At 47.1% G+C, this 27,415-nt stretch overlaps 1 long non-coding RNA gene across 2 annotated transcripts in view; it reads left to right on the top strand.

Moving 5' to 3' along the window:
- The window catches only part of LOC149863418 (uncharacterized), a 135,725-nt gene that overhangs the window by 90,119 nt on the left and 18,191 nt on the right, over positions 1 to 27,415 (top strand). The window contains exon 6 of one of the 2 annotated variants that reach the window (XR_016442599.1): positions 25,540 to 26,834. The exons of the other annotated variant lie outside the window; for it this stretch is intronic. This is a non-coding gene — a long non-coding RNA (uncharacterized LOC149863418). The remainder of the gene's footprint in view (positions 1 to 25,539; positions 26,835 to 27,415) is intronic. 2 annotated transcript variants of the gene reach the window in all.

Here is a 27,415-nt window from a genome sequence, read left to right on the forward strand (position 1 = left end):
GATGCATCTCTCCCCATAGTATTCAAGGTTTCTATTTTTTCCTTAAGGGATTAGATAACTCTCATTGATTTAAATGGAAATTATTCATACGTTGTTGGGGTGGGGAAGAATGCTAATGTTAGGGCACTAAAGCCTTGAATCAGCAAAGTACTTAAGCATGTGCTTAAGTCCCCAGTTAATGGGATTTTCTGTATTTAAGTGCTCTATTGGACTAGGTTTTATAGGGTAGGTCTTCACTGCAGAATCAAATCGAGGAAGTTGCTCCTGAAGTAATTCTCACATGGGACCATAGATTGAGGGTGGCTGTACTGTGAATTAATAGCCGAGTGCTGTATCCAGTGTACTTGCATATGGTTAGGAGAATCTGTCTGTCCCTTGAGGTAGTTGTTAGGCAATGTATGGAAGACCAGTAACACACTGGTGCTGCTAATCTTCATTCACATAATAGAGTGTGGTGCTAACTTGTGACAAGTGGCTGACTCAGGACTTGACTAGCATGAAAGCAGGCACAAGTTAACCCAAGCTAACAACACCAGCACACCTGAGTTGAGGGAGTTTCTGTGCTGATGACATTTGCGTTAAAGGCAGTGCTCAAGCTGTATAATACGAATTAACTGTGCCGTGAGGACAAGTTTGTACAAACTATGTTTGGATCCATTCTGTTTGGGTTCACTAAACTGTTTACTAGGACAGTGGTATTAAATCCATGGCTCCAGGGGTCCACAAACTATGTCTAAGAGGTCTGCAAAAATGACTATGATCACTCAAAAATATGTCAATACCCACACTTACAATTCAAAGAACTCCATTCATAATTTCCAAAGGGGTCTACAAATGACAGAAGGCTGAAAAGCACTGGTTTGGGGGCTAGCTTGGAGCTGGAAAGAAGTCCTATCATTTGTTGAAAGGTTTGGGGGATGAGATTTGGAGGGGTGAGATTTGGGGAGGAGATTTGGAGGGGTGAGATTTGGGGAGGAGATTTGGAACTGTATTATTCACGGGGGATGTTTTGGTTCTGAGCCATCACTTCCTGCCACCATCAAGATTCATGTAGCTTTATCAGAAAAAACTTTTCTCAAAACAGGTTGACTTGGACCTGGCTCTAGATGCAAGAAGCACACAGCCACCTCCCTGCTGGGCCCCCCTCGGGCCCCGGGAGAGACACGCCTGGGCCAGGGGTTAGCGAGGAGTTAGTTAGGGTACTTCTGGAGAGGCTGGACGTGTTCAAGTCCGCTGGTCCGGACGATCTTCACCCTAGGGTTCTACAGGAACTGGCCGAGGTCATTGCGGGACCCCGGCGCGGCTCTATGAGCACTCGTGGTGCTCTGGTGAGGTGCCGGAGGACTGGAAGAGGGCCAATGTGGTCCCTATCTTCAAAAAGGGAAAAAAGGAGGACCCGGGAAATTACAGGCCAGTTAGTCTTACCTCAATCCCGGGTAAGCTCTTTGAAAAAATTATCCTGGCACACATCCAGGAGGGCCTTGCGGGGGAATGCATGCTCAGGGGCAACCAACATGGGTTCATCAGTGGCAGGTCTTGTCAGACCAACCTGGTGGCCTTTTACGATCAGGTCACCAAATCATTAGACGCAGGGGTTGCTGTGGATGTAGTCTTTCTGGACTTCCGGAAGGCTTTCGACACTGTCTCTCACCCTGTCCTCATCAAAAAGCTGGGAGACTGTGGTGTCGATGCCCACACAGTCAAATGGGTCGCTAACTGGTTGGAGGGCCGCACCCAGAGGGTGGTAGTTGATGGGTTCTTCTCGACCTGGAAGGACGTGGGCAGTGGGGTTCCGCAGGGCTCGGTCCTCGGGCCCGCACTGTTCAACATCTTCATCAGTGACTTGGATGAGGGTGTAGAAAGCACCCTGTTCAAGTTTGCTGATGACACTAAGATGTGGGGGGATGTGGGTGCACTAGAAGGGTGCAATAGGCTACAAGCTGACCTTGACAGGTTGCAACAGTGGGCGGATGAGAATAGGATGGGGTTTAACACTGATAAGTGCAAGGTGTTGCACATGGGGAGGAAGAACCGGCACCACACTTACAGGTTGGGGAACTCCCCTCTTGCCAGCACGGAGACGGAAAAGGATCTTGGAGTCGTCATTGACTCCACGATGAACATGGGCTGGCAGTGTGGGGAGGCAGTCAAGAAGGCCAACCGTACCCTGTCATGCATCCACAGATGCATCTCGAGCAGGTCCAGGGAGGTGATCCTCCCCCTCTATGCGGCACTGGTCAGGCCGCAGCTGGAGTACTGCGTCCAGTTCTGGGCGCCACACTTCAAGAGGGACGTGGACGATATGGAAAGAGTCCAGAGGAGGGCCACTCGTATGATCAGGGGTCAGCAGGGCAGGCCTTATGAGGAGAGGCTATGGGACCTGAACCTGTTTAGCCTCCACAAGAGAAGGTAAAGGGGGGACCTTGTGGCCTGCTACAAACTGGTCAGGGGGGACCAGCAGGCATTGGGGGAGTCCCTGTTCCCCCGTGTGCTGCCAGGAGTGACCAGGAATAACGGTCACAAGCTGGCGGAGGGTAGGTTTAGATTAGATATTAGGAGGCGCTACTTCACAGTCAGGGCGGCTAGGGCCTGGAACCGGCTTCCAGGGGAAGTGGTGCAGGCTCCTAGCCTGGGGATTTTTAAAAGGAAGTTAGATGAGCACCTTGCCGGGGTCATCTGACCCCGGTGATCTTTCCTGCCAAGGCAGGGGGTCAGACTAGATGATCTACCTAGGTCCCTTCCGACTCTAGCTACTATGAAACTATGAAACAGCAAACCTGAGCAGAGTTTTAAGCAGTGGTGACACATAGGGGTGCATGTGCATCCCCCGAGAGCACCGGTGCACCCCCTAACCAGCCACACTTGCTGCTTAGGCAGCAGGTAGGGGGGGCAGGTGGGAGCACCAGCGCCCTCCGCCAGCTGGGGAGCGGCTGCAGCCACTTCCGGAAGTAGCCGCAGTGATCAGCACTCCCCATTGGTGAGACTGGCCATGGGGGGATGCCCCCCTGGTCAGTGAGATTGCCCCCCGCTGACTGGTTGCTGGGGGGGCACGTGCCCCTCTTAAGGTAGCACCAGTCACCCATGGTTAAGAGGTAACAAACTTTGTTCCTGGTTTCAGGTTTTATGACAAATGTATACATTTAGCTGTGTTAGAGCCACTGTGAACAAGTTGATACTTAGAACAATAAGACTCTTGCTGTATTTACTCACATACCACGCACACCCTCCCCACCCCCAAAAATCTGTCCTCCAAAGCTGGGGTGTACGACATCTTATGTGAAGAAGCTGACTTTTTCCCCCCTCTGGAATCGAAGTGTGTTACCAAGATGACTGTCTTCTTCCTGGGGCTGCAAACAGCAGGAGGGAGTGCAGTGTTCACTCTCTCGCAGCGGCTGGTAAGGCATTAGCTTGTGTGTGAAGCAGCAGTTGAGCCAGCCCAGGGCCAGTGACTTGCTGTATGCAGCCTATATACCATCTTGATGAGGCTTGTGGTGTGGAAACACTTCATTTGTTACAAAAACTTACATAGAGAACTACTTGCACTAAGGAAATAATAGGGCATAGCCTTGTTGCTGTCCTGCCACACCAGGAAGTTCCTGCCGCCTCCTCCAGACTGTCCCCTGGGCTGCGCCAGTTCTTGGACACTTCATGGCTACAAGAGGATTTATTCTGTCACACAGTTGGCCGTGACTCAGAAAAAATCTTTTCCTTTACATTATGCCTTCTAAAAACAAGATGCCTGTTTTACTTGGGGGCATGTGGTACAGCAGGAAATACAGTACTCACCATGTTTTGAAGAGCATGCTTGTAAAGAACCCAAACCAGAAGAACTGTTGACCCAGTTATTGTTTTCATTCATGCTTGTGAAAGCTTCTAAATTACAGAATAAGATCTCAAGATTACTCATAGCTATTTGTGCTTTTAAAGAAACTTCCATCCAAGTATTTTACATTGTTGTAGGGGTTTAATTCTAAATATAATCTTTATGATCCCAGCACCAGTGCAAAGACATCATAGTTTCATAATTAGTAGGGTCAGAAGGGACCTGAGCAGATCATCGAGTCCGACCCCCTGCCATGGCAGGAAAGAGTACTGGGGTCAAACGACCCCAGCAAGGTGTACATCTAACCTCCTCTTAAAAACCCCCAGGGTAGGAGCCAGCACCATTTCTCTTGGAAGTTGGTTCCAGATCCTAGCCGCCCTGACTGTGAAGTCGCGCCTCCTGATGTCTAGTCTGAATCTCCCCTCTGCCAGCTTGTGACTGTTATTCCTGGTCACTCGTGGCGGTGCTCGGGGGAACAGGGACTCCCCCAATGCCTGCTGGTCCCCCCTGACTAGTTTGTAGCAGGACACTAGATCCCACCTCAGCCTTCTCTTGTGGAGGCTGAACAGGTTCAGGTCCCATAGCCTCTTCTTGTAGGGCCTGCCTTGCTGCCCCTGATCATGCGAGTGGCTTCCTCTGGACCCTCTCCATGTTGTCCACATCCCTCCTGAAGTGCAGTGCCCAGAACTGGACGCAATACTCCAGCTGCAGCCTGACCAGTGCCACATAGAGGGGGAGGATCACCTCCCTGGACCTGCTCGAGATGCATCTGTGGATGCAGGCCAAGGTACGGTTGTCCTTCCTGACCGCGTCCCCGCACTGCCGGCCCATGTTCATCTTGGCAGCAATGATGACCCCCAGATACTTTTCTGCCTCTGCCCTGATGAGAAGGGAGTTCCCCAACCTGTAGGTATGGTGCTGGTTCCTCCTCCCCAGGTGCAGCACCTTGCACTTGTCAGTGTTGAATCCCATCCTGTTCTCATCCGCCCACCCCCGTAACCTGTCTAGGTCCGGTTGCAGCCTATTCCTCCATTCTAGCATGCCCACATCCCCCCACATCTTAGTGTCATCAGCAAATATGAACAGGTGCTTTTTACGCCCTCGTCCAAGACACTGACGAAGATATTGTACAGTGCGGGCCTGAGGACCGAGCCCTGTGGGACCGCACTTCAAGAGGGATATCGACAGCATGGAGAGGGGCCAGAGGAGGCAACTCGCATGATCAGGGGACAGAAAGGCAGGCCCTATGAGGACAGGCTGCGGGACCTGAACCTGTTCAGCCTCCACAAGAGAAGGCTGAGCAGGGATCTTGTGGCCTGTTATAAACTAGTCATGGGGGAACAGCAGGCATTGAGGAACTCACTGTTCCCCCGAGCACCGCCAGGAGTGACCAGGAATAACGGGCACAAGCTGGCAGAGGGGAGATTGAGGTTAGATATCAGGAGGCGCGACTTCACGGTCAGGGCGGCTAGGGTCTGGAACCAGCTTCCAAGAGAAGTGCTGGTGGCTCCTACCCTGGGGGTGTTTAAGAGGAGGTTAGATGAACATCTTGCTGGGGTCATTTGAACCCAGTATTCTTTCCTGCCATGGCAGGGGGTCAGACTAGATGATTTGTTCAGGTCTCTTCCGACCCTACAAACTATGAAACTATGAAAGTATGAAATTCTCTCAAAAAGCTTACCTGAGACGGAGGTAAGACTAACTGGCCTATAGTTTTCTGGGTCCTCCTTCCTCCCCTCTTTGAAGATGGGAACCATGTTGGCCCTCTTCCAGTCCTCTGCCACCACACCAGGGCACCACGAGTGCTCGTACATCTGTGCCAAGGGTCCTGCAATGACCTCAGCACTTGGGGGTGGAGATCGTCCGGACCAGCTGATTTGAATACATCCAGTCCCTCCAGACTTTCCCTGACTAGATTCTCCCTGACCCTTGGCCTGGGTGCACCTCCCCTGGGGTCCAAGTGGGGCCCAGAGTGGGGGTGCCTGTTCTGGTCCCTGCTTAGGAAAATGGAGGCAAAGAAATCGTTAAATAGGTTAGCTTTGTCATCTGGTGTGACAACCAAATTTCCTAGTGTGTCTTGCAGGGACCCCACATTACCCGGAACCTTCTTTTTACTCCCTATGTATTTAAAAAAGGACTTCTTGTTGTCCTTGATCCGGGAAGCTAGCCCCAGTCCCATCTCCGCCTTGGCCTTCCTGACTGCCCCCCTGCATACCCGAGCAGCCACAGTATAGTCCTCCCTTGGGATGGCCCCTCCCTGCCATTGGGTGTGTGCCTCCCTTTTAGCTAGGAGGACATTCCCGGATGCTTTTGGTGAGCCATGGGGGCTTTTGTGCCCTCCTTCTCCCTTTGATCCGTGTTGGGATTACTTCCCTTTGGGCTTGGAGGATCGTCTCCTTAAGGAGCAACCACTCTTTTTGGACACCTGGTTCCCCTCCCCTCCGGGACCTCAGTGCTTCCCCGACTGTTCTCCTTGCTCATTGAAGTCCTCCCTCCTGAAATCTACTGCTGCTGCCTTGCTGCAGGCCTTTGCCACCTTGCTCTGGATGGTGAATTCCAGCAGGCGATGATCACTGTCCTCACCAGGTTGTCACCCGTGGCCAGCACCAGGTCCAAAAAGGCATCTCACCTGGTGGGGCTGTGCACCTCCTGGGTTCGATGGAGGTCCTGCATTTGGGCTAGGAAACTACGTAAGCGGTCAGACCTGGCTGACTGCTCTTCCCAGCAGATGTCTGGAAAGTTCAGGTCCTCCATGATGACCACGTCCTTTGACCTAACTACCTCCATGAGCTGACCTAAGAATTCCTGATCTAGCTCCTTCCCTTGGTTGGGTGGTCTGTAGTAGACACCCACTGTTAAATCTCTTTCCCCTCGACTGCCTTGTATTCTAACCCAGAGCACTTCCGTGTGCCCCTCCTCTGACTCTTTGCTAATTGATGAGGATGTGTATTCCTCCTTAATGTAGAGTGCCATGCCCCTGCCTTTCCTCCCTGTCCTGTCCCTCCTGTACAGCTGATAGCTCTTGATATTCACTGCCCAGTCATGCGTTGGGTCCCACCACGTTTCAGTGAGCCCCACTATGTCTGGGTTGGTGTCAGCTAGCAGGAGGGTAACTTCCTCTTACTTATTTCCCATACTATGAGCGTTTGTGTAGAGGCATTTCAGGCCTCCTGAGGATGTGTGCACTGGCCCCCTATTTTCAGCATTGCCCTGGCCCCTGTCGCTTACCTGGGTATTTGTTCCACTCATCGGTCTAGGCTGGGCTGTACTTGTAGGTGTTGCTTGGTTTGGCAGTCCAAGTCTTCCTCCACCCTAATCTTCCCCTTCCCCCAATGAGCCTAGTTTAAAGCCTGCCAGAGGAGATCTGCCAACCTAGAAGAAAACACATGCTTACCTTTAGGGGAAAGGTGAAGCCCATCCCATCCGAGCATGTCTCTTGTCGTGATGTGCAGGTTGTTGTCAAGGAAGCCAAAGCCTGCCTCGAGACACAGTTCCCAAAGCTGCCAGTTGGTCTCTGCAATGCATGTCTCATGCTGTCTTCCACATCCGCTCACTGGTAGGACAGAATAGAAAACCACCTGTGCACCTATCTCCTTCAGCACACCCCCCAGAGCGTGGTAGTCCGCCATCAGGTGATCAGGGCTTCTCCTGGCCGCATCATTAGTACCCACATGGATTAGGACCAAGGGGTAGTAATCAGAGGGCTGGATCATGGCCTGGATCATGCCAACACATCATGAATCTTTGCTCCGGGGAGGCAGTAGACCTCGCGTGTTGAGGGGTCCTGGCGACAGATGGGGCCTTCTGTACCTCTCAGGATGGAGTCGCCTATGATGATCACTCAACGCTTTTTCCTCTGGGCCTGCTTAGCTCCTTCAGCCTGCTCGGATCATGGAGAGTGTGGAGTTGCCTCCTCTCTGGTTGCCTCCTCTCCCTCCTTCTTCTCCAGAGTTGCCAGGGCCTCGTACCTGTTCTCCAGCTGGACTGGAGGAAGTGGTACTGTTGTGGCTGCTGCCCCTGCTGCTGGCTCCGCTGCTGCTGCATCTGCTTCCTCTAGCTCAGGGCCACCAGGGATGAGCTCAACAACTAATTGGTGCGGTTCCTGTAGTGGCTGCCATGGGCAATATTTGCGATTCAATATTGCAGCTGTATACAAATTTATTGGTCATACCTCTTTCCTTCGATACACTTTCTGCCCTTCTGAAAGCTCGTCAGCTTGCCCTATAAACATGTCTTATGCTGAGTGGATTAATATTTTGCCTGATACATGAACTTTTTGAGTGAAACAGGCCAGTTTTTTAGTAGAGCTGGTAAACCATAAAAAATAAAGTAAAATAAAATAAAACTATTTTGAAAATGTTCAAGAATTTTAAGTACTGAACATTTATAATTGCTAGTCAGAATCCTCCCCACCTTAAATGATTTGACCATGTTATTCACCATTTTTGTCAAAATTTGAATTTTTGCCCAAAAAATCATCAAGACAATCTAAATCAGTAATTATGGACCAGCCCTCATTACTAATGAAAAACAATCACATTTTGAATAAGATATATATATATATATTTACTTCTGAGTGTATGTGAAGCTAGCTTTGTACAATTATGGCACTGCATCACAAAGAAGAAGTTTAGAGAAGGATATATTTTCACATGGTCTGATGTGAATGTAACAATTTTACCAAAAAAGCCCAAAGGAAAACCAAACCTAACAACAAAAGCCCCCAGAAGATAGTGCTTGGGGGTAAAGTAACAATTTCATACAGTGGAAAACATTTGCTTGTGATGGTTACACTGATGTAATGAGTTTACATGGTATGTGTCGATAAGGCTTTCCCCATTGTCACAGGGTGCATGTACACATGCATATTTACTATGCAGTAACTAAAATGCCTGTGCAGTACAGGCTTGTGTCTACACATCCAAGCCCATACTGTGCAGTAAATACGGCAACTTATGCCAACTTGAGCATAAATGTGATACTTGTGTCATGCTGGTGTCGCATTTACTCCCAATTAGTTACTGTGCAGTAATGCACATGTAGATGCTTTACCACGCAATCACACCGTGTGTGTGGACTAACTTGGGACTAACTTTAGTCCCAAGTCATTCCATACACTGCATTAATGCTCTTTAACACGTGCACTTGTGGACATTGGCCTATTCCTACTTACTGCACAGTAACTTACAGCACACTAAATTTAAGCTGGAGTAAATGCACGTATAGTGTCTGAATATCTTGTACTCTTCTACGTATGTATCCTGGGAATGTCCTGTGAGGTAGGGCACTGTGTCATCCCTGCTTTATGATTGGGGACTGAAGCATGGACTGACTTCGAGTATGTCTACATACCTTGTATACCTCCACCATCGTATCCTGCCTTGCTCCTGTTAAACACAGAAATGAGGTGAATTCATGCTGAGAACCCCCATTTGAGCAGGCCAATGACAGATTGTTCAAGTGGCAACAGAGGGCTCCCTCAGGGCAGCTTCAATGGCAGGTGTGTTGCACACACAATGGGTGCATAGGTGACCTGAACGTGGTTGAGAGCAGCACTCTACAGTAGTATTGAGGAGGTGGTAAAGACATAACGTCAGTGATTTGCCCAGTTTCTGGTGGATCAAGGACTTACACCAGATGTCCTGAGTCCTCTTCTAGTACCCAAACCTGGTAACCCATCTTGTACAAGCACTTAGCTGGCCTCATACTTTAGAGTGTGCTGTTGCATCCAGGGAATGCCCCATTGTCCACACCACCCATGGCAAGGTCCAGGATTGGGTCTTCACAAGAACAGCCCATATTTCATGTGGGTCCCTGTTGAGTTAAAGGCCCCACTGGAGTTAGAGGATCTGCCAGTGAATATCTGTCTATTTATATTTTCAAATGTTCTTTTGCCCCTCCGGTAAGGAAATCCAATGACAGTTTATTACCAAAATGCCACTTCATTTCCCGTAGCCACTTTGACATGGGAAACACATATCTGGTGGAGGTTATTTGTTTTCACATGCCATGTGCTAAGAAAGTTTATACGTTGCAAGTATTACCAATCTAAACAACACCGGGTAATTGGCGGCCCTGTAAAAATAAAACAACACAGTTGTTTGAAGGATTGTCATGTGTCCTAGCTCTAAAAAATGCTGAGATGTCAAAAAGGCTCAACATCCCTGCTTGGATTTTAATCCCTGCTCCAAGTGAAAATGTTAAGACCCCCCCTAGCCCTCTCTCTGCCTTTCCTCCTTTGTTGGCTTGTCTTTTCGGAGGCTGGCCTGATGCAACAGTTTGTTCTGTTCTGAATCAGCGGATCCTGCTGGTTTAAAAGAATGTAATTAAGCACACAAATCTCCCTCTGTAAAGCCTGGCTCGCATTAATGGTCCCACTTGCAGATGTGGTGAGTAGTAAAAATGGAACATGCTCATGACACATTTGAGAATATTTAAGGTGTTTTTCTCTGCTTTGAAAGAGGAGCTGACATTGGGTACCAACAAGAGAAGAGGCTCAGAAAATTCAAAGGGTGCCTGGCAGCTGGCATAGAGATGTTCAGGGGATGTTCTTGGCACTGTGCATGTCCCTCACAGCCCTACACACACCTAAGACACGCTGATGCCTGAGTGTTAAGTGCTCAGCAGTGAGATGAGCAGGTCTGCTGGTGCCACTGGCAGCGCACTCATGGGAGTACAGTGCTCGGTGTTGGCTGGAAAAGCTACCTGCAGAGCTGAGTCAATCCACAGGCAAGCAGCATGCAGGCGCTCCGGCCTGCCACAGCTACACCACTTCGGGGTGTCTGGGCCAGCCAGTGTAATGACGTATTTGTACAAGTGGCAGTGGCTGCACTATAATGGCAGAGACGTGCCTGCACCTGGTGCCGCCTTTGGGTGAAGTAAGAAGTTGGCCATTGAGGGGGGCTGCGGTAATTCACTTTAGCATTTTGCGTCACCGAAACCAGTTCTTCTCCAGTCCTGCCCCTGTTTATGGGCAGGTTTCTATTTATATTGCAGCGTCTTGCAAGATGGCAATTGCTTGTCTCACCCTGGCCCACCCTTTCATGCCTCTTCTGTCTACTCTGTTTTAAGTCCTTTGCCTTCTTTATCCCTGTTCTTCCCTCCTCTTCTTCCTACTCTTAATCCCACTTCCTTTTTTCCTTTAGCTTTTAATTCCATTGTGACATCCCTGCCTCCTCTTCGGCTTCTGCCCTCCTAACCTCCTTTCAGGCTCTCTTTCTGCTGTTTTCGCTCTTTCTCTTCCTATGCTCTCTTCTTTTTTTCTCCACATCCTTTTTTTCAGCTCTTTTCTTTCATACCCCTTCTTAAGGCCAGCTGAAGACTTTTCTAGAAGAAACACCTATCCACAGGTAAAGAGCACAAGTTTCCCCATCTCTGGCCCACACCTCTACTCCTTGTCTAACCTAATCTCATTGACTCTTCTGTGGAGTCGACCAATTAGCTGCGGAGTAAAGTGCCATTGTCTACATGTATGACAGGATTAGGCTGCAATGAACTAATTTACTCCCATGTACAATAGCACTGGTGGGAACAGGACTATCTTACATGGGGTAATTTACTGTGATTAAATGCATATGTAGACACTGACCATGAATGTAAATTGCACCCGGTCAGCCCAGTCAGCTGGTGGCCGACTCCTGCCTATGGCCTATCCACACAGCTCTGCGCTTTCATACCCTTATGCCCCAGCTAGCCCCTCTGCCACCGGATGCTGCCACCCAGAGCCTAGGGCTGACCCCCCTATGCCCTCCGCCAGCTTGGGCCTGCTCCGCACCGGCTCAACTTGCTGCTGTCCCGGCCACATGTGTAGACGCTGCACTAGGGAGTAGTTTATTCCCTCTCAAACTGCTCTGGAGTTTATTGCTTCACATTAATTGCATGTGTAGATGCACCCATTAGGAGGTCCAGAAGCTCTAACCTTGCCTCTTTCCCTTTCACATCCTCCATAGAGCACTGAAGTTGGCACTAAATCTCTCTCTTCCTTCTCTCAACTGTTAAGTCACTTCAGGAAATGTCAGCGATATGCATGGTATCTACAAATATCTACTTACTATTGCAGCATAGTTACAGCTTACAGGAAGACACATTTGAAAAGGCTAGGTGGAGCTACCAAAGCCAAAATATTGTAGCAAAGGTTATGCAGTAAATTCTAGGGGTTAGAGCCTCTGCTGGTGAAAATCTAGATAACACCATTGACTTCGGCAAAGTGATGCCTGATTACCACAGGTGATAATCTACCCCAAGGACTGAATCTCTGAAACAATTCTTAAACTGAATTGTTTAAGGAAAGAGGCAACACTCTCCTGCACTGCAGAGCTACACTGTCAATGTGACTTACAGGATTTCCATTCTCTGATGACTTCTACAGATCCTGGAACCGATTCGCAGGATCACAGGGTAGGTCTGGAAGGGATCTCATGAGGTCATCTAGTTCAGCCCCCTCACATAATAACACACTTTCCACAGCTACAGCTTAGCATTTCAGGCCAGGTGTACAGGAGAAATTTTTCACCAGGGGAGCAATGTCAGTTAAAGGTACAATTTTTTGAATGACATGTTTTAGATGAGCAAAAGTACTAATGCACATGTGACTTCCCTTGGCAGATGTGAACTTTTGCTGGAGTCATGTATTTCATTTGGGAGAGCGGCATGAGCTAGCTCAGCAAAAATATTCTTTTGCCAGGATAAGCTGTGATTCCACTAGAAGGATTTTGATTTAGTTATAATGACAAACATTGTCTTATATAGAAGCTTAGGGGCTGACCTATTCCTAGCATATAGTTGAGATTAGAGAGATGCTGTGTGGGTCAGTGGGTTTAAAGTTGAAGCTTAAAGTCCTTTCTTATACTTGTCTGAAATGTGCGTCTTCTCTGCTCATTTTATTTCTCTCTGTCTTATTATTATTTAAAGAAACCAGCGACTTCAGCCCTTTTGAGAAACACTGATAACCGACTGGTCATTTCAGACCTGTGGATGGAATCATATAAATAAGAAAAATGACAAGTCTCAATTTTTAAAGGAGTCTTTTTAAGTGTTAAGAACCTTTACCTTTTAAATGCCTGTTGTTTGGGAAAAAATAGGGGAATTTGGTCATGACTGGAAGTATGATCAAGGTTTTTCCAGGGTGGTGATGTTTGGCAAACAACTGAAATAATTTAAAATGAAACTGCAAAGTAAATCCTTAGCTGGTGTATTTTGTCACATTAACACCAATGGAGCTATGAAAACAGGCCCCTTTGCTGAAGTTGATGAAGATATGACCATTTATACCTGCTGAGGCTCCCTTCTCTTGGTTTTTAGTGGATGGATACTCTGCAGTTTTTGAATGTGAAACCCCACTAAGGTGTCTCAAATTGGGCACCCAAAATTACTAGACACTGAAAATCTTGGCCAAGAGCTCTTCATTCGTCCATGATAGGAAGGTACTCTGGCCCCACCATGCTAAATACACGTGGAGATATATCATCCCAAATAGAAGTATTCCAGGTAGGGAGAAGGGGTAGTTTTGAGCCTCCATTCTTATCTAGTGTCTGATTTTACTGTTGAAAACAACAGAATCACAGACAATGAGGGGTTGAAGGGACCTCAGGAGGTCACATCTAGTCCAACCCCCTGCTCAAAGCAGGACCAGCCCCAACTACATCATCCCAGCTAAGGCTTCGTTAGTCAGGTCTTAAAAACCTCCAAGGATGGAGATTTTACAACCTCTCTGGGTATCCTGTTCAGTGCTTTACCATCCTCCTAGTGATAAAATTCTTCCTAATATCCAACCTCAACTTCCCTTGCTGCAGCTGGAGCCCCTTGCTCCTTGTTCTGTCATCTGCCCCCGCTGAGAACAGTCCAGCTCCCTCCTCTTCAGGGAGTTGAAGGCTGCTATTAAATCCCCACTCAGTCTTCTCTTCTCCAGACTAAATGAGCCCTGTTCCCTCAGCCTCTCCTCACCAGTCCTGTCCCCCAGCCCCCAAACCATCTTCATTGTCCTCCGCTGGACTCTCTTCAATTTGTCCACATCCTTTCTGTAGTGGGGGGGTCCACAGCTGGACACAGGACTCCAGATGTGGCCTCACCAGTGCCAAATAGAGGGGAAGAATCACTGCCCTCGATCTGCTGGCAACGCTCCTGCCGATGCAGCCCAGGATGCCGTTAGCTTTCTTGGCAACACGGGTGCACTGCTGGATCCTGTTCAGAAGTTCTGCATTAGGGACTGCTTGCCAGTGAAGGAACTAGACCGATACCACTCAGCTGCTTTCCAGGTAAAGCTCTCTGTATCGCTAAGGCATATAGTTCAGAACTCCTAACCTCAAAGGTTCACATGTCAGCAGTCCACTGCCAAAAATTATGAAATAAAATAATAATAATAAAAAATACGTGCTTATTATTTGGCTCTTAGTTTTTTGCATGTGTCTTCAGGCTTTGTTTGGCTCGCTTTCCGGGAGGATTAGAACGCGGGTCTATAACAAGAAGGAAAGTGGAAATTCTTCTGTGATACCGTGACTCCAGGAGCTTTTGGAAAAGCACCAGCTGCCATGAGACTCTTGAGACTTGGCAACACTATTGCTTAGCATAATCATCATTGCTATGAAATGATTGTTATACATGGGTTGTAGCTACAGGCCACAAAGGTTGTCCTCCATTTTGAAAGGAGGGGTTTGGATGGCAGATTTCAAGGAACTGTAGTTTGCACAGCAATTAGGCGGTTGTTGCTTTAGAGGCGCGTAAACACAAGGAATGAACTGTAACGGCTGCATATAAGCTCTCGTTGCCTCAATAAGAACAACACAACATCCACTCCTCATACTTTGTTCTTTGAAATTCAAGCTATAAGGTCATAAAAGGGATTTTTTTTTATTGTTTTCCAAGTATACAAATGGGACAAAGTCAGAAGGGTGCATTCGGTCAAAGTCTGACATGCATAAAGTAAGTATTGCTCGCATTAGGGTCATGATGAATGTCAACAAGTTACCTTAGGTCCTGATTATACAAACATCTGAGTCTGCTCCCATTTGCTTCTGTGAGTTGCTCCACTGAAACCAAAGGGACTAAAGTATGAAAATCAGTGTGTGCAGAATGAGGGTTTTTGCAACATATCTTTTTCAGTATATCAATAAAGCAAGTTGGGAACCACAGTTTCTGTTCTATGGGGATCCAAGATTTTTGTTGGAGGGTTCATTTAAAATCTAATAAGGAGTAGAAATTGTGGAGTTTCCTCTTCCAAGACATTTAAAAAATCCTTTGGGATCAATCACGACATTTTGGTTAGTTAAAACAGAAGCATTTTGGTTTTTTGTTTGATGTTATTTGTAGAATTTAAAATACATTTGAAAATGTGAAGTCATTTGGAAATGAAGCATTTCACTTTAGAAGCATCTAAAACTAACCTTGTCTTGTTGATGAGAGGCTTCATTTTTATTTTTCTTCAAAAGAAAATGTCCTCAAAATTATGTTGTTCCTGCCCAACTTTGCCAAAAATGACATTTTCTGACAGGAAAAAAAATAGAAAATATTGCCCAGGTCTAGGATTCGTTAGAGCCTGCCAAAAATCAAACAAATATTTTTCCTGGAAAAAAATTGCAATTGTGTTCTATTTATAGGGCTCATCTACAAGTGCATATATATTGTGTAGTAACCGAAATTACTTCACAGTACGGGCATGTGTCTACATGGGCATGCCCGTACTGCACAGTAAATATAGGACTTGCACCAACTTGAGTGTAAATTTGATACCTGCATTATGCAGGTATCAAATGTATGCCTGATTTATTACTGCACAGTAACACATGTGTGGACACCTTACTGCGCAGTAACGCTCTGTGTGTGGACTGACTTGAGACTAACTTTAGTCTCAAGTCAGTCCATACACAGTGTTAATGTGGTTTATGCCTGCATGTGTAGATGCCAGCCTATTTCTTCTTACCGGGCAGTAAATTTAAGCGAGAGTAAATGCACATGTAGGTACGCCTATGGCATTTGGAACAGGTTTTCTAATGGTACTTTTCAATGTTTTTGTTAATTTTTAATATATATGTTTTTATAACATCAACCGGTTAATAAAGATAGGGGTTTGGTAATAGAAACGTTTTATAATTATTTTGATATTCTTGATGGTGAGATATTAGAGAAAAAATATGGACAAAGAAGTCATGAAATATTTTGTGAAAAGTAAGGAACCTTCATTAGAAAATGGGCAGTTTTTCAATTAAAGTAACCCTTTTATTAAGTAAATATTCATTCAACATTAATATTCAAGCTCTGCAGTTTCCCATTTCTTCCTTAGTTAGCTGTTGTTATTTATTTATTAATTTGTATTGCAATGGTGCAAAGGAGTTATGGTCATGGAACATGGTGTAGCTGTGGTAGTTGCTGTAGACACATAGGGAAAAAAAGGCAGTCTTTTGCCGACTGGACTTAAAGTCTCCATCAGAGGTTGGCAACCTTTTAGGTGTGGCAGGCCAAATGAATGCAGCTTGCTTTGAAGGCGGGATGCCCCTTCTGATCTGACCACTGCTCCCTCCACTGCTGTGCTTCCAACCCAGGCACTAGTTTACTTATCGTTGCAGATTCCCCCAGCCTTTGGATTGCTGCCAGCATCCTGACACATGTGTGAATGACCACTGAGTTGCCACTGATATCCTGGCTTCACAGGCTGGGTGAAAAAGCTTGTCGGTTATAGGTTGTTGGTGGCTAGTCTACATAATTATCATTATTATTTGTTTGTATCATGTAGCACTTTGGGGTCCCACTTGAGATGGAGGCCTAGTTGTGTTGGGCATTGTCTAAACAAACTTACAGTGTGGCTGAGCTGAAAATGTCGATGCGGTCAGTAATGGAATAGGGTCACTGCTCATCCACGCCATACGCCGTCTACTTGCAGAATGTGCAGGAGTAGGGGCTGGGACCACAGTAATACAGGGTACTGGTGATTGCTTGTAGATTTTTGATCACTTACTACAAAACAGGGGGAAAGAGCTACCTGCCTGGCACATTAGAGTGAAGCTGTTCTTTCATGGCGCACACTGCTGCGTCACAAGAATCCAGTAGTTTCTATTTTGCATGCATTGGAAAGTGAATTCACCTTAACTCAAAGCAACAATAATAAAAATGTAACCCTCTGTCACCCCCCATTTGCTCACGTGGAATAAAAGGCGAGAAAAGAAGTCTGAGATGGTTAGGACCCTACAGTCACCTTGCTTTATTGCTCTCCGGCTTCTTTTCTAGCTCCCGTGGTTGTTTTAAGATTTAGCAATTTGCACGATTGTTTCTGGGCAGTGGGGTGGGGAAAAAAAAGTAATTCCAATGGAATCTTTTATTTTTCTTTCTGTCTACCAGAAAGGTAGCTAGGATTGGGGTTGTGATAGGTGACATGACTCATTGGATAAAAATGAAATCAATTTCACGTTAAGCTCAGCCCAGATTGACACATCCAAGTTCTGTTGCTTGGGTGAAAAATGCTGGAGGAGTGTCATTCAGAAGCTTTCCCATTCTATCCGATGTGGGTGTATGCATCTGTGCCTGGGTTGAGAGGAAAGGATCAAAGTATAAATTGTATTACAGCAATAAGGTGGAAATGAAAGGAAGGCGATAATCAGGGAAACAAATGGTATGCACATAAAAAGGAATCTAAGTGCCAAAACTGTGTCTTCCATTGGCGTCTTGAAAAAATGCAGAACTCTAGAATAATGCCATAAACACAAAGAAGTGTGGATGCTTCTTCATTATTTTTGAAAGCAATGTAGCACAGACAAGCGGTGGTCTAATAACAGATAATTGGCCTGCTCAACTCTCTTCTTTCTTCTTTTTTCTCTTTTGCTGAGTGCTTTTATGGAACATGGACTTAGTAACACTGTAGCAAAGTGTCATTTCATTTCCTTTTTTTATTGGAATTACTCAAGTACATGAATGGATGGCAGAGGTCAGAAACCCATTTACAAAGTTTGCACTGTGGTTAATCAGTAGGAGCACAGTCGTTCTAGGAAGTCTTAAAGAGTTTTTTTCATGGCTGCTGAAAAAACTCTTGGGTAACACAGCCTTGAGCCTGCACAGAGTCCCATTAAAGGCAACAAGGCTGTTGCAGATCTGTCTTCATGGAGCTTACTGAAAGACTGGGGGCCTTGGGTGGCAAGAGGCTGTACAGTAAAGCAGTGTGCCTCAATGGGAAGAGCACTAGATCTGGGTTAGAGTAAAAGGCAGTCCAGGGGAGAGAGACTTAACGGTGGGAGTCTACTATAGACCTCCCAACCAGGGAGAAGAGCTCGACCTGGAATTCTTAGGTCAGCTTACAGAGGCAGTGAGGGCTAAGGATGTGGTCATCATGGGGGACCTGAACTTCCCAGACATCTGCTGGGAGGAGCAGTCAGCCAAGTCTGATCGCTCACGTCGGTTCTTAGCCAGACTGCAGGACCTCCATCTAACCCAGGAGGTGCACAGTCCCACCAGGGGAGACGCCTTGTTGGACCTAGTGCTGGCCACGGGTGATGACCTGGTGAGGGGGCTGCGGGTGATGGGCCACCTGGGAGACAGTGATCATCGCTTGCTGGAATTCACCATCCAGCGTAAGGTGGCAAAGGGCTGCAGCAAGGCAACAGCCCTAGACTTTAGGAGGGCTGACTTCAACAAGCTAAGGAGGATAGTTGGGGAAGCGCTGAGGACCCAGAGGGGAAGGGAATCAGATGTCGAAGGTGAGTGGTTGCTCCTTAAGGAGACGATCCTCCATGCCCAAAGGGAGGTAATCCCAACAAGGGTCAAAGGGAGCAGGAGGGCACATAAACCCCCATGGCTCACTAAGAGCATCCGGGAATGTCTCCTTGCTAAAAGGGAGGCATATACCCAATGGAGAGATGGGGTCATCGCCAAGAAGGACTATGTTATAGTCGCCCGAGGATGTAGGGGGGCAGTCAGGAGGGCCAAGGCAGAGTTGGAGATAGGACTAGCTTCCCGGATTAAGGACAATAAGAAGTCCTTCTTCAAATACATAGGGGGTAAAAAGAGGGTCCCGGGTAATGTGGGGCCCCTGCAGGACACGATGGGCAACTTAGTCATCACGCCAGATGACAAAGCTAACATATTTAACGATTTCTTTGCCTCTGTCTTCCTAAGTAGGGACCAGTTCAGCCACCTCCCTGCTGGGCCCCCCTCGGGCCCCGAGAGAGACACGCCTGGGCCAAGGGTTAGCGAGGAGTTAGTTAGGGTACTTCTGGAGAAGCTGGACGTGTTCAAGTCCGCTGGTCCGGACGATCTTCACCCTAGGGTTCTACAGGAACTGGCTGAGGTCATTGCGGGACCCCGGCACGGCTCTATGAGCACTCGTGGTGCTCTGGCGAGGTGCCGGAGGACTGGAAGAGGGCCAATGTGGTCCCTATCTTCAAAAAGGGAAAAAAAGAGGACCCGGGAAATTACAGGCCAGTTAGTCTGACCTCAATCCCGGGTAAGCTCTTTGAAAAAATTATCCTGGCACACATCCAGGAGGGCCTTGCGGGGGAATGCATGCTCAGGGGCAACCAACATGGGTTTATCAGTGGCAGGTCTTGTCAGACCAACCTGGTGGCCTTTTACGATCAGGTCACCAAATCATTAGACGCAGGGGTTGCTGTGGATGTAGTCTTTTTGGACTTCCGGAAGGCTTTCGACACTGTCTCTCACCCTGTCCTCATCAAAAAGCTGGGAGACTGTGGTGTCGATGCCTACACAGTCAAATGGGTCGCCAACTGGTTGGAGGGCCGCACCCAGAGGGTGGTAGTGGATGGGTTCTTCTCGACCTGGAAGGATGTGGGCAGTGGGGTTCCGCAGGGCTCGGTCCTCGGGCCTGCACTGTTCAACATCTTCATCAGTGACTTGGATGAGGGGGTAGAAAGCACCCTGTTCAAGTTTGCTGATGACACTAAGATGTGGGGGGATGTGGGTGCACTAGAAGGGTGCAATAGGCTACAAGCTGACCTTGACAGGTTGCAACGGTGGGCGGATGAGAATAGGATGGGGTTTAACACTGATAAGTGCAAGGTGTTGCACATGGGGAGGAAGAACCGGCACCACACTTACAGGTTGGGGAACTCTCCTCTTGCCAGCACGGAGATGGAAAAGGATCTTGGAGTCGTCATTGACTCCACGATGAACATGGGCCGGCAGTGTGGGGAGGCAGTCAAGAAGGCCAACCGTACCCTGTCATGCATCCACAGATGCATCTCGAGCAGGTCCAGGGAGGTGATCCTCCCCCTCTATGCGGCACTGGTCAGGCCGCAGCTGGAGTACTGCGTCCAGTTCTGGGCGCCACACTTCAAGAGGGACGTGGACAATATGGAAAGAGTTCAGAGGAGGGCCACTCGTATGATCAGGGGTCAGCAGGGCAGGCCTTATGAGGATAGGCTACGGGACCTGAACCTGTTTAGCCTCCACAAGAGAAGGCTAAGGGGGGACCTTGTGGCCTGCTACAAACTGGTCAGGGGGGATCAGCAGGTATTGGGGGAGTCCCTGTTCCCCCGTGCGCTGCCAGGAGTGACCAGGAATAACGGTCACAAACTGGCGGAGGGTAAGTTTAGATTAGATATTAGGAGGCGCTACTTCACAGTCAGGGTGGCTAGGGCCTGGAACCAGCTTCCAGGGGAAGTGGTGCAGGCTCCTAGCCTGGGGATTTTTAAAAGGAAGTTAGATGAGCACCTTGCCGGGGTCATCTGACCCCGGTGCTCTTTCCTGCTAAGGCAGGGGGTCGGACTAGATGATCTACCTAGGTCCCTTCCGACTCTAGCTACTATGAAACTATGAAAAGCAATCAGAAAACCTGGAGTCTTCTTTTCTCTGCCATTTGACTTTGAACAAGCTTCAGTCTGGCTAAGTACAGACAGTCAAAAAACCCAAGGCTGAATCGATCTAGTCTTTGCAGGTTAGTTTAAGCTGCAGAGATTACATTGAGAAACAACAGGACATGCATTTACTTTTGATTCAGGAAATGCAGCCACATGCCTACAGTGGCACAGGCCAGGAGCCAGGGGCAGGGTGCTAGAGCACGCCTCTCGGGCACGTAGCCAGCATGGGCTGTGTATTTGCTTCCTCTTAGTGTTGCCCTTGAGGCCTCTGGGATTTGCATTCCAGAAGCACAGTAGCAGGACTCTACAGGGCTGCTCATCACTTCTTTCTGCTTCCAGGTGCCTCTGGGATTTGTAGTTCACAGTTGCTGCCAGCAGTAAGTTTCAGTAAGTTTAGTAGCAGGGCAGCTCTGTACTTGGGAGAAGGTGCATTTAACCCCCCTCCCTAGCTTCAGACCCCAGCAGGAGTTTGCTCTGGGGGGAGAGGGAGGAAGCAGTCTCTGTCTCTGCCTCCCAACCCTTGCCTGTCAGAGCTGACAGCCCAGCCCAGCCCAGCCCAGCCCAGCCCAGGGCTAGAAAGTATGCTGGGATGCTGAGGGAATGTGATTTAACTTGAACCAGGAAGGATTCTGGGACAGAAGTTTCATAAACTGGTTTGACCCAAATCCATTAAATCTGGTACTACATTCAACCAGGTTTATCTTAAACCAGTTTCAGCCATTTTGAAACTGGTTTATGTGCACTGAGCTTCTGTTCTGTCACAAGTTTAAACCATCTTATGATGACTTAAACCAGTTTATGTGTAACTTCTGTCCCTAGCCCCCATCTCTGTGCCTCTGTCTCCCCCCACCAACCCTTTATCTGCATGGCCCTTTTTATATTGGGAGCTCTTCAGAGCAGGTACTATATTTTACTGTGTGGTTGTACTGAGAGTGTGGAAGTGGAAAGGAATGACAGATTTTATGATGGACAATAATTTATTTAAAAGAAGAGAATTTGTAACACACAAGCTGTTTCTGTCTATATTTAGGTCACTTTTTCAATAAAAACATTAAGACATTATTTTGGCTGAAGGCTGAAAGACCAGCATATGACCCATATTTTATATGATCTAGCATCTGATCTTCTGGCCTTGCACAAGGCCCCTTTGATTTCAGTAGGGTTTCCTGCAAGAAGAGATTTACCTGGGCAAACCCAATTGTCAGTCAACTTTACATCTACCAGTTGCATAATGTATTTTCAATTCACGAGTCATATTTCTTGCTAGAACAGCACCAATGCCATCAGCTTCACATGGATCAAAGGCAGTCCTCTTATGAGAAAGTAGCAGTCATGCTGGACCCTGCCAAAACAATTTAGTTGAGAAGCAAGTACAGGCTCCATGATAAACCAATTAATTATACATGCAGAGCAGGAAGAAGTGGGCAATTCAACAGGACTGAATGGAAGGCTTCCTGAAAACTATTTGACATTATTAAAAGGTAGATCAAGGTAGTATACAGCACCCTACAAATATCAATGAAGTCCAGAATTATTTAAAAGTAATACAGTGATGGCCCTTTCATAGACGACTGGTGCCACCTTAAGGGGTGGGGGGTGGGGGGAGGCACGTGTCCCCTACAGTGACCAGCCAGCGACCGGGGGGAGGTCCCCCCATGGCCAATCTTGCTGACTGGGGGGAGGTTCCCCCGTGGCTGATCGTGTTGATTGGAAAGTGGGCGCGGTGCTCCCAGAAGTGGCTGCCATGCTCCTGGAAGTGGCCACAGTGCTTCATCTGGAGCTCTCACTACCCAGCTGGCACTCGCAGGGGAGGGCACTGGCGGTCCCACCTGCCCCTGCTGCCCATCACCTAAGTGGGGAGCGCGGCCTGTCAGGGGGTGCACCAGTGCTTTCAGGGAGTGCACATGCACACCCATGCACCCACTATGCATTGCCACTGGGGCATTTTAAACTGGCAATATTGCATGATAGAGAAAAGGCATTTCACTGGCTTGAGTACAGCTGAACCAAAGCAGAGACAGGTGATAACTTGAGAAGAATCCTCAGCAGTAATTTGTTAAATATTGAGGGAAATAATTTACAGGTCTGCATGAGGTAATAAAATGTGTAATCTAAGGAGACAAGTTAATTTTTTATTTAAGGCCACTGCTGTTGTGACTGTGGTGTCGCAGAAAGGCCTGCTTTAAAGTAAAAGGCTTGCTTCTTTGCAGATGCAAATGCTGCACACTCCAAGGGGCACCTGAAGAAGGATGATTAATTGTGTGGCCCAGAGATTAGGCTCTCACAAGCTTTCAGGTCAAGCTAAACTTCAAGAGAGTGGGCCAATCAGAATGAGGATCCAATCTATTATGCTAATTGTCATCAGGTTGTCTGTGAGAGAAGCAAGGAAAGATTTTCTTTTCGCTCTGAACAAGGCAAGTTACTAGGACAAGGCAAAAGATATTATCTACAGCGAGCTGGAAAATGAACAAACCAAAAGATGAGAAATGCTGAAGCGGTTTCCTTTTTTCAGGATTCAAAATGGACCCATCATTTGTTTTTCACAAAGTTTCCTAATAAAAAAAATATTGACGGTATTATTGAAGCTGGTCTAGACAACTTTTGTTTTCTGAAAGCCAACAGTTTGGCAGAGGAAAAATGTCAAGGCTGTCTTTGATAATGTTTGCCAATAACATTTTAATTAAAATGTTGATTAAAAATGTTGCATAAATGTCACGAAATATGAAAAATGCCAAAAAACTCTCAACAGTATTTCACAAAAAATTGTTCTCAAGAAACACCATATTTTGACCAACATTCCTCTTTTATTAAAAAGAAATTGTAGCCAGCTCTAGTATTAGCCCTTAGGCGTCTTCTTATTTGTTATTCATATTAGTGTTATACTTAAGAGCTCTGCTCATGAACTAGTATTGAATGTTAGAGCACAGAAAAAAAAATCAAAGTATTTACATGATATGCATTAAAGAGAAAGACAAATGGATATAGGCAGACAAGGGAATTTCAATAGCTGAATCAAAAAAGTCCAGTCTTGACACAAAGAAAAACAATCCTGAAAAAATTAATTTTGGTTCAAAAGGGTTTCTGCAACATGACAAAAAAGCATTCATTTCATATTTAGGTTATTTCATCATTTTTAAACTTTTAACATAAATACATAAAATCCGAATCTCAGAATGAAATGTCAAGAGTTTTGCTTTGCTAGTGTGGAAATCAAACACTTTAGCCTTTCCAAAATGTTTGGACATTTTTAAAATCCCTTCTCTCCTTCCCCTGTTAACTTTCTGCTGAAAACGATTCACTGCATTCAATTCACTTTTGCATACTTCTTCTTTTCAGATTTCCATTTTTCATTGCATTTGCTATTCACTGAAAATGTTTCACACAGCTCCATTTGTGTTCGATGCAAGCAAAGGGCGGTAGCCAGGGGAGGGATACCAAGGTAAAGGTGACAGGCTCATAGGAGCAGAGCACCGCAAAAGGCCTCCTGAGCTCAAAAGTCTATGCTGCAGGCAACATTTTTTCCTAAGAGTCCTAAAACTAATGTACTTCATCCCTTTATGCACTCCAGAACATCTTAATAAGGACAAAACTGAAAACTAGGCCTGTGCGAAGTGGCTAATATTTGCTTTGGATTCGGCTGATTCTGGGGACAGTGATTTGATTCGGTGATTCAAATCATTGTCCCGAATCGATTTGGCTAAATCTGATTTTGCGATTTGGCTGCTGCCGAATCTCCAAATCTCTGAATCACACAGGCCCATGTCCCACGTGCTGTCCCAGCCCCCACATGGCTGCCCTGCCCACCCCAGCTCTGGCCCTTTAAGAAACTGGCCCCCGGCCTCACACATTCCTTCCATGAAGGGGCAATCCCCACTGCCCCCCACTGGCCTACACCGGGTGGGGGGGGCTCTTCCATGAGCCCTTTGAAGTCTTGAGGCCACTGCAGGAGTGGTGAATCGCAGTGGGGGGGAGTTCTTAAAGGGTCAGAGCTTTGTTGGGCAGTTGGGGCAGCCATGGGGGGTGGTGAGGGAGCTGATGGCAGAGCTCCCCATGCAATGTAGGGCAGTGGGAGGCAGCAGGGATTGCCCCCTTGTTCATCAGTACCTGGTGAGTAGGGGCTTTTCTTTAAAGTACCGGGAGCCATGGGGTGGGGGGGCTGGGAGAGCAGGTGGGGGTTGGGGGGACTGCAGGAGCAGGTGGGGGCTTGGGGCTGGCAGGGGTCCCCCCATGATCCCCTTCTCCCTCCTCCAGCTGCCCCTCCCCTGCCCCCTACTTACCAGCTTGGAGTCTGGGTCCAGCTCCCTGCTGCAGTGGGCATGCCCAAATCATCGAATCTCTCTGAATCTCAAAGATTTGGAGGTATTTGAATCAATTAGAACCTTTTTATTGGTCCCCTGATTTGATTTGGATTTGGAGATTCCGCCATCGAATTGGGCCAAATCTCTTCCAAATCGAATCACCACCCAAAGCTTTGCACAGCTCTACAGAAAACACTCTACAATGAGTCAGGAAGTAGCGTAACTGGAGGGGCGGGGTGACCTAGTCCTCAGCCCAGGATGCTGTTTTTGTAGGGAGGTACAGAGGCAACTGTTGTTGCAGTGGAGGCTGATTGTGCTGTTGTCCCAGGTGTGGTGGTGCGCTGCTGTTTCTGATGAATGCCATAGAGAACAAGCAGTGGAGCTGGCGGCATTGCCAATGCCTTGCCACTGGAATGGCTGAGAAGTTATTAGCTTAATATGTATTCATAAGCTCTGAAGAAAAAGACTCTATGATGCCGAGGAGGGCACAAAACGCCACTGTCCTCACCAATCTGAAAAATGTTCAGAGCAATGGGGTAAGAAGGTAGTCTTGGAAGTTGTGCTATGAATGGCTGTGAGTGAAACACATCTTGAGTTGACCAAATCTCTATCTGCTTCATTTCAGTTTCCTTCTAGACTCCTCTCCACCCCTTTCTGTCTGGCTTCCTGCTATGGACTTAAAGAAGTGGTACATAGCTTCATACTGGACACCCCAAAACCTTTGCAAAGAAAACAGTTTTGCACATCAGCATGGGTCCTTCTTTGTCACCAGAGAAAGTCTGCAGAGTTCCTGGTACCATGGGGCAACAGTAGCCCCCAGAGGCACGGTGCTAAGAGACCAAGGTAACAGGAAGACTCCTCCTGGGTCAAAGACACGTTACTCTCTGAGAAACGTCTTCACACCAGCAGGCCATTAGGAGGTACTTGAATGAGGAAAGGGAAAGAGCTGCTGGTCGCTATATTGAAGGTAGCATGGGAAGAGGCTTTGGAGTCTCTGTACAAGAAACAAATCAACAGAGCTACCACTGGCTCTGCTATATTAAGCTGCTTTTTCATGACAAACTGTTGGTAGAACAGGGATGTCAGTGTTTAGCTACAGTAAGCCTAAAGCTTTTCTTATCCTTTAATGCCATTTTTGATTTATGGAGGCACTTAGTAGCCAGATGTGAAGGAATAAACCACATGCGGAAGGATATTAATGCAGTCTCTTCTCGATCTGTTTCTAATGAAGTCCTGGCCATTTAGTCTCACTTTCTTGGCCGTGCACTGTGAACATGGGTTAAATAAATCATGGATTGATCAATGAAGATTCATAACACATGAAGAAAAATAACCCATGTTCAAGTCATGTTAGGGCTGAGATGGAAACATCAAATGGAAGGAAATTAACATGGAAGGGAAACACCTTCCTGTCTTAACTCATTCAGTTAGAGGAAGGGAAGACCTGGGAACTCAATACCCAAAAAGACTTCAGAGTGATAGTGAACAGCAAGTTTGATGCAAGCCTTTAATACAGTGCTAAAACGACCATCGTGATGAGGAACTGGAGACAACAAAGTATGAAGCACGGAGGCTTTAGTCTACACATATCACCAACAGACCTAAATCTATGCTGGTTTGCACTTCTGAACATCTCATACATCTCATGGGACCTGCAAATTGAAGAGAATTTAGGGAAAATCAACAAATATGGTTAAAAAATTGGAAGGACTGCACTGCAAGGAAAGCAAAATGTCATTAGATACACAGAGAGCTTGTGTGAAATCCTGGGCATGAACCTGGGGCACTACTAGGGAAAGCAAGGAACCCAGGTGAATGAAAAAGGACTCCAAGTGCAAACATGAAAGGAGACATGTTTTGGACCATGGATTTTTGTGAGCAAATGTGAACTGAAGTGCAGGCAGCTGGGTCAAAACTACTGTAAGTACCTGGACGTCGGGTAAGTCTAAGCTCAGATGTCATCATGCATCAAAATATGAACATTTGGAGTCTTCCTACACACAAATTGAGACACCAAACTTCGGGGAAGTTTGGGGAATGTCCGAATCGGACCATGAGCCTTAGAACGTAGGTCTATGAACAACACTAGAGTTGGTTAACACATTGGTAGAAATATCTTAAAATGAAGCTCATTTTAACATGAAGTGAAAACAAGCCCACGGACATATAATGGCATGTATATATGAGGGTTGTCCCTGATTTGATTCGGCAGAGATTTGGCCCAAATTAGTGGCTGAACCTCTGAATCAGAATTGAATCAAGAGACCCTTTAACCTCTCCAAATTGAATTGGAACCCTCCAAATCAATTTGGAGAGATTCGGAAAGATTTGGTGATTCAGACATAGAGACAGCTTTAAATGTTTTCTCTACATACCTCTAGGTAGCGGGTGGCTTGTGAATGTTGTGATGCTGGGGTGCATGGAGCATCCCACAAAAGCATAGGTTGCTTCTCAGTGTGCTCAGCAGCAGACCCAGAACTGGACCAGAAGCACTTCTGGTC

The sequence above is a fragment of the Crocodylus siamensis genome, chromosome 5 (genome assembly GCF_052110815.1).
Source record: "Crocodylus siamensis isolate JL-2025a chromosome 5, ASM5211081v1, whole genome shotgun sequence".
NCBI lineage: Eukaryota > Metazoa > Chordata > Crocodylia > Crocodylidae > Crocodylus > Crocodylus siamensis.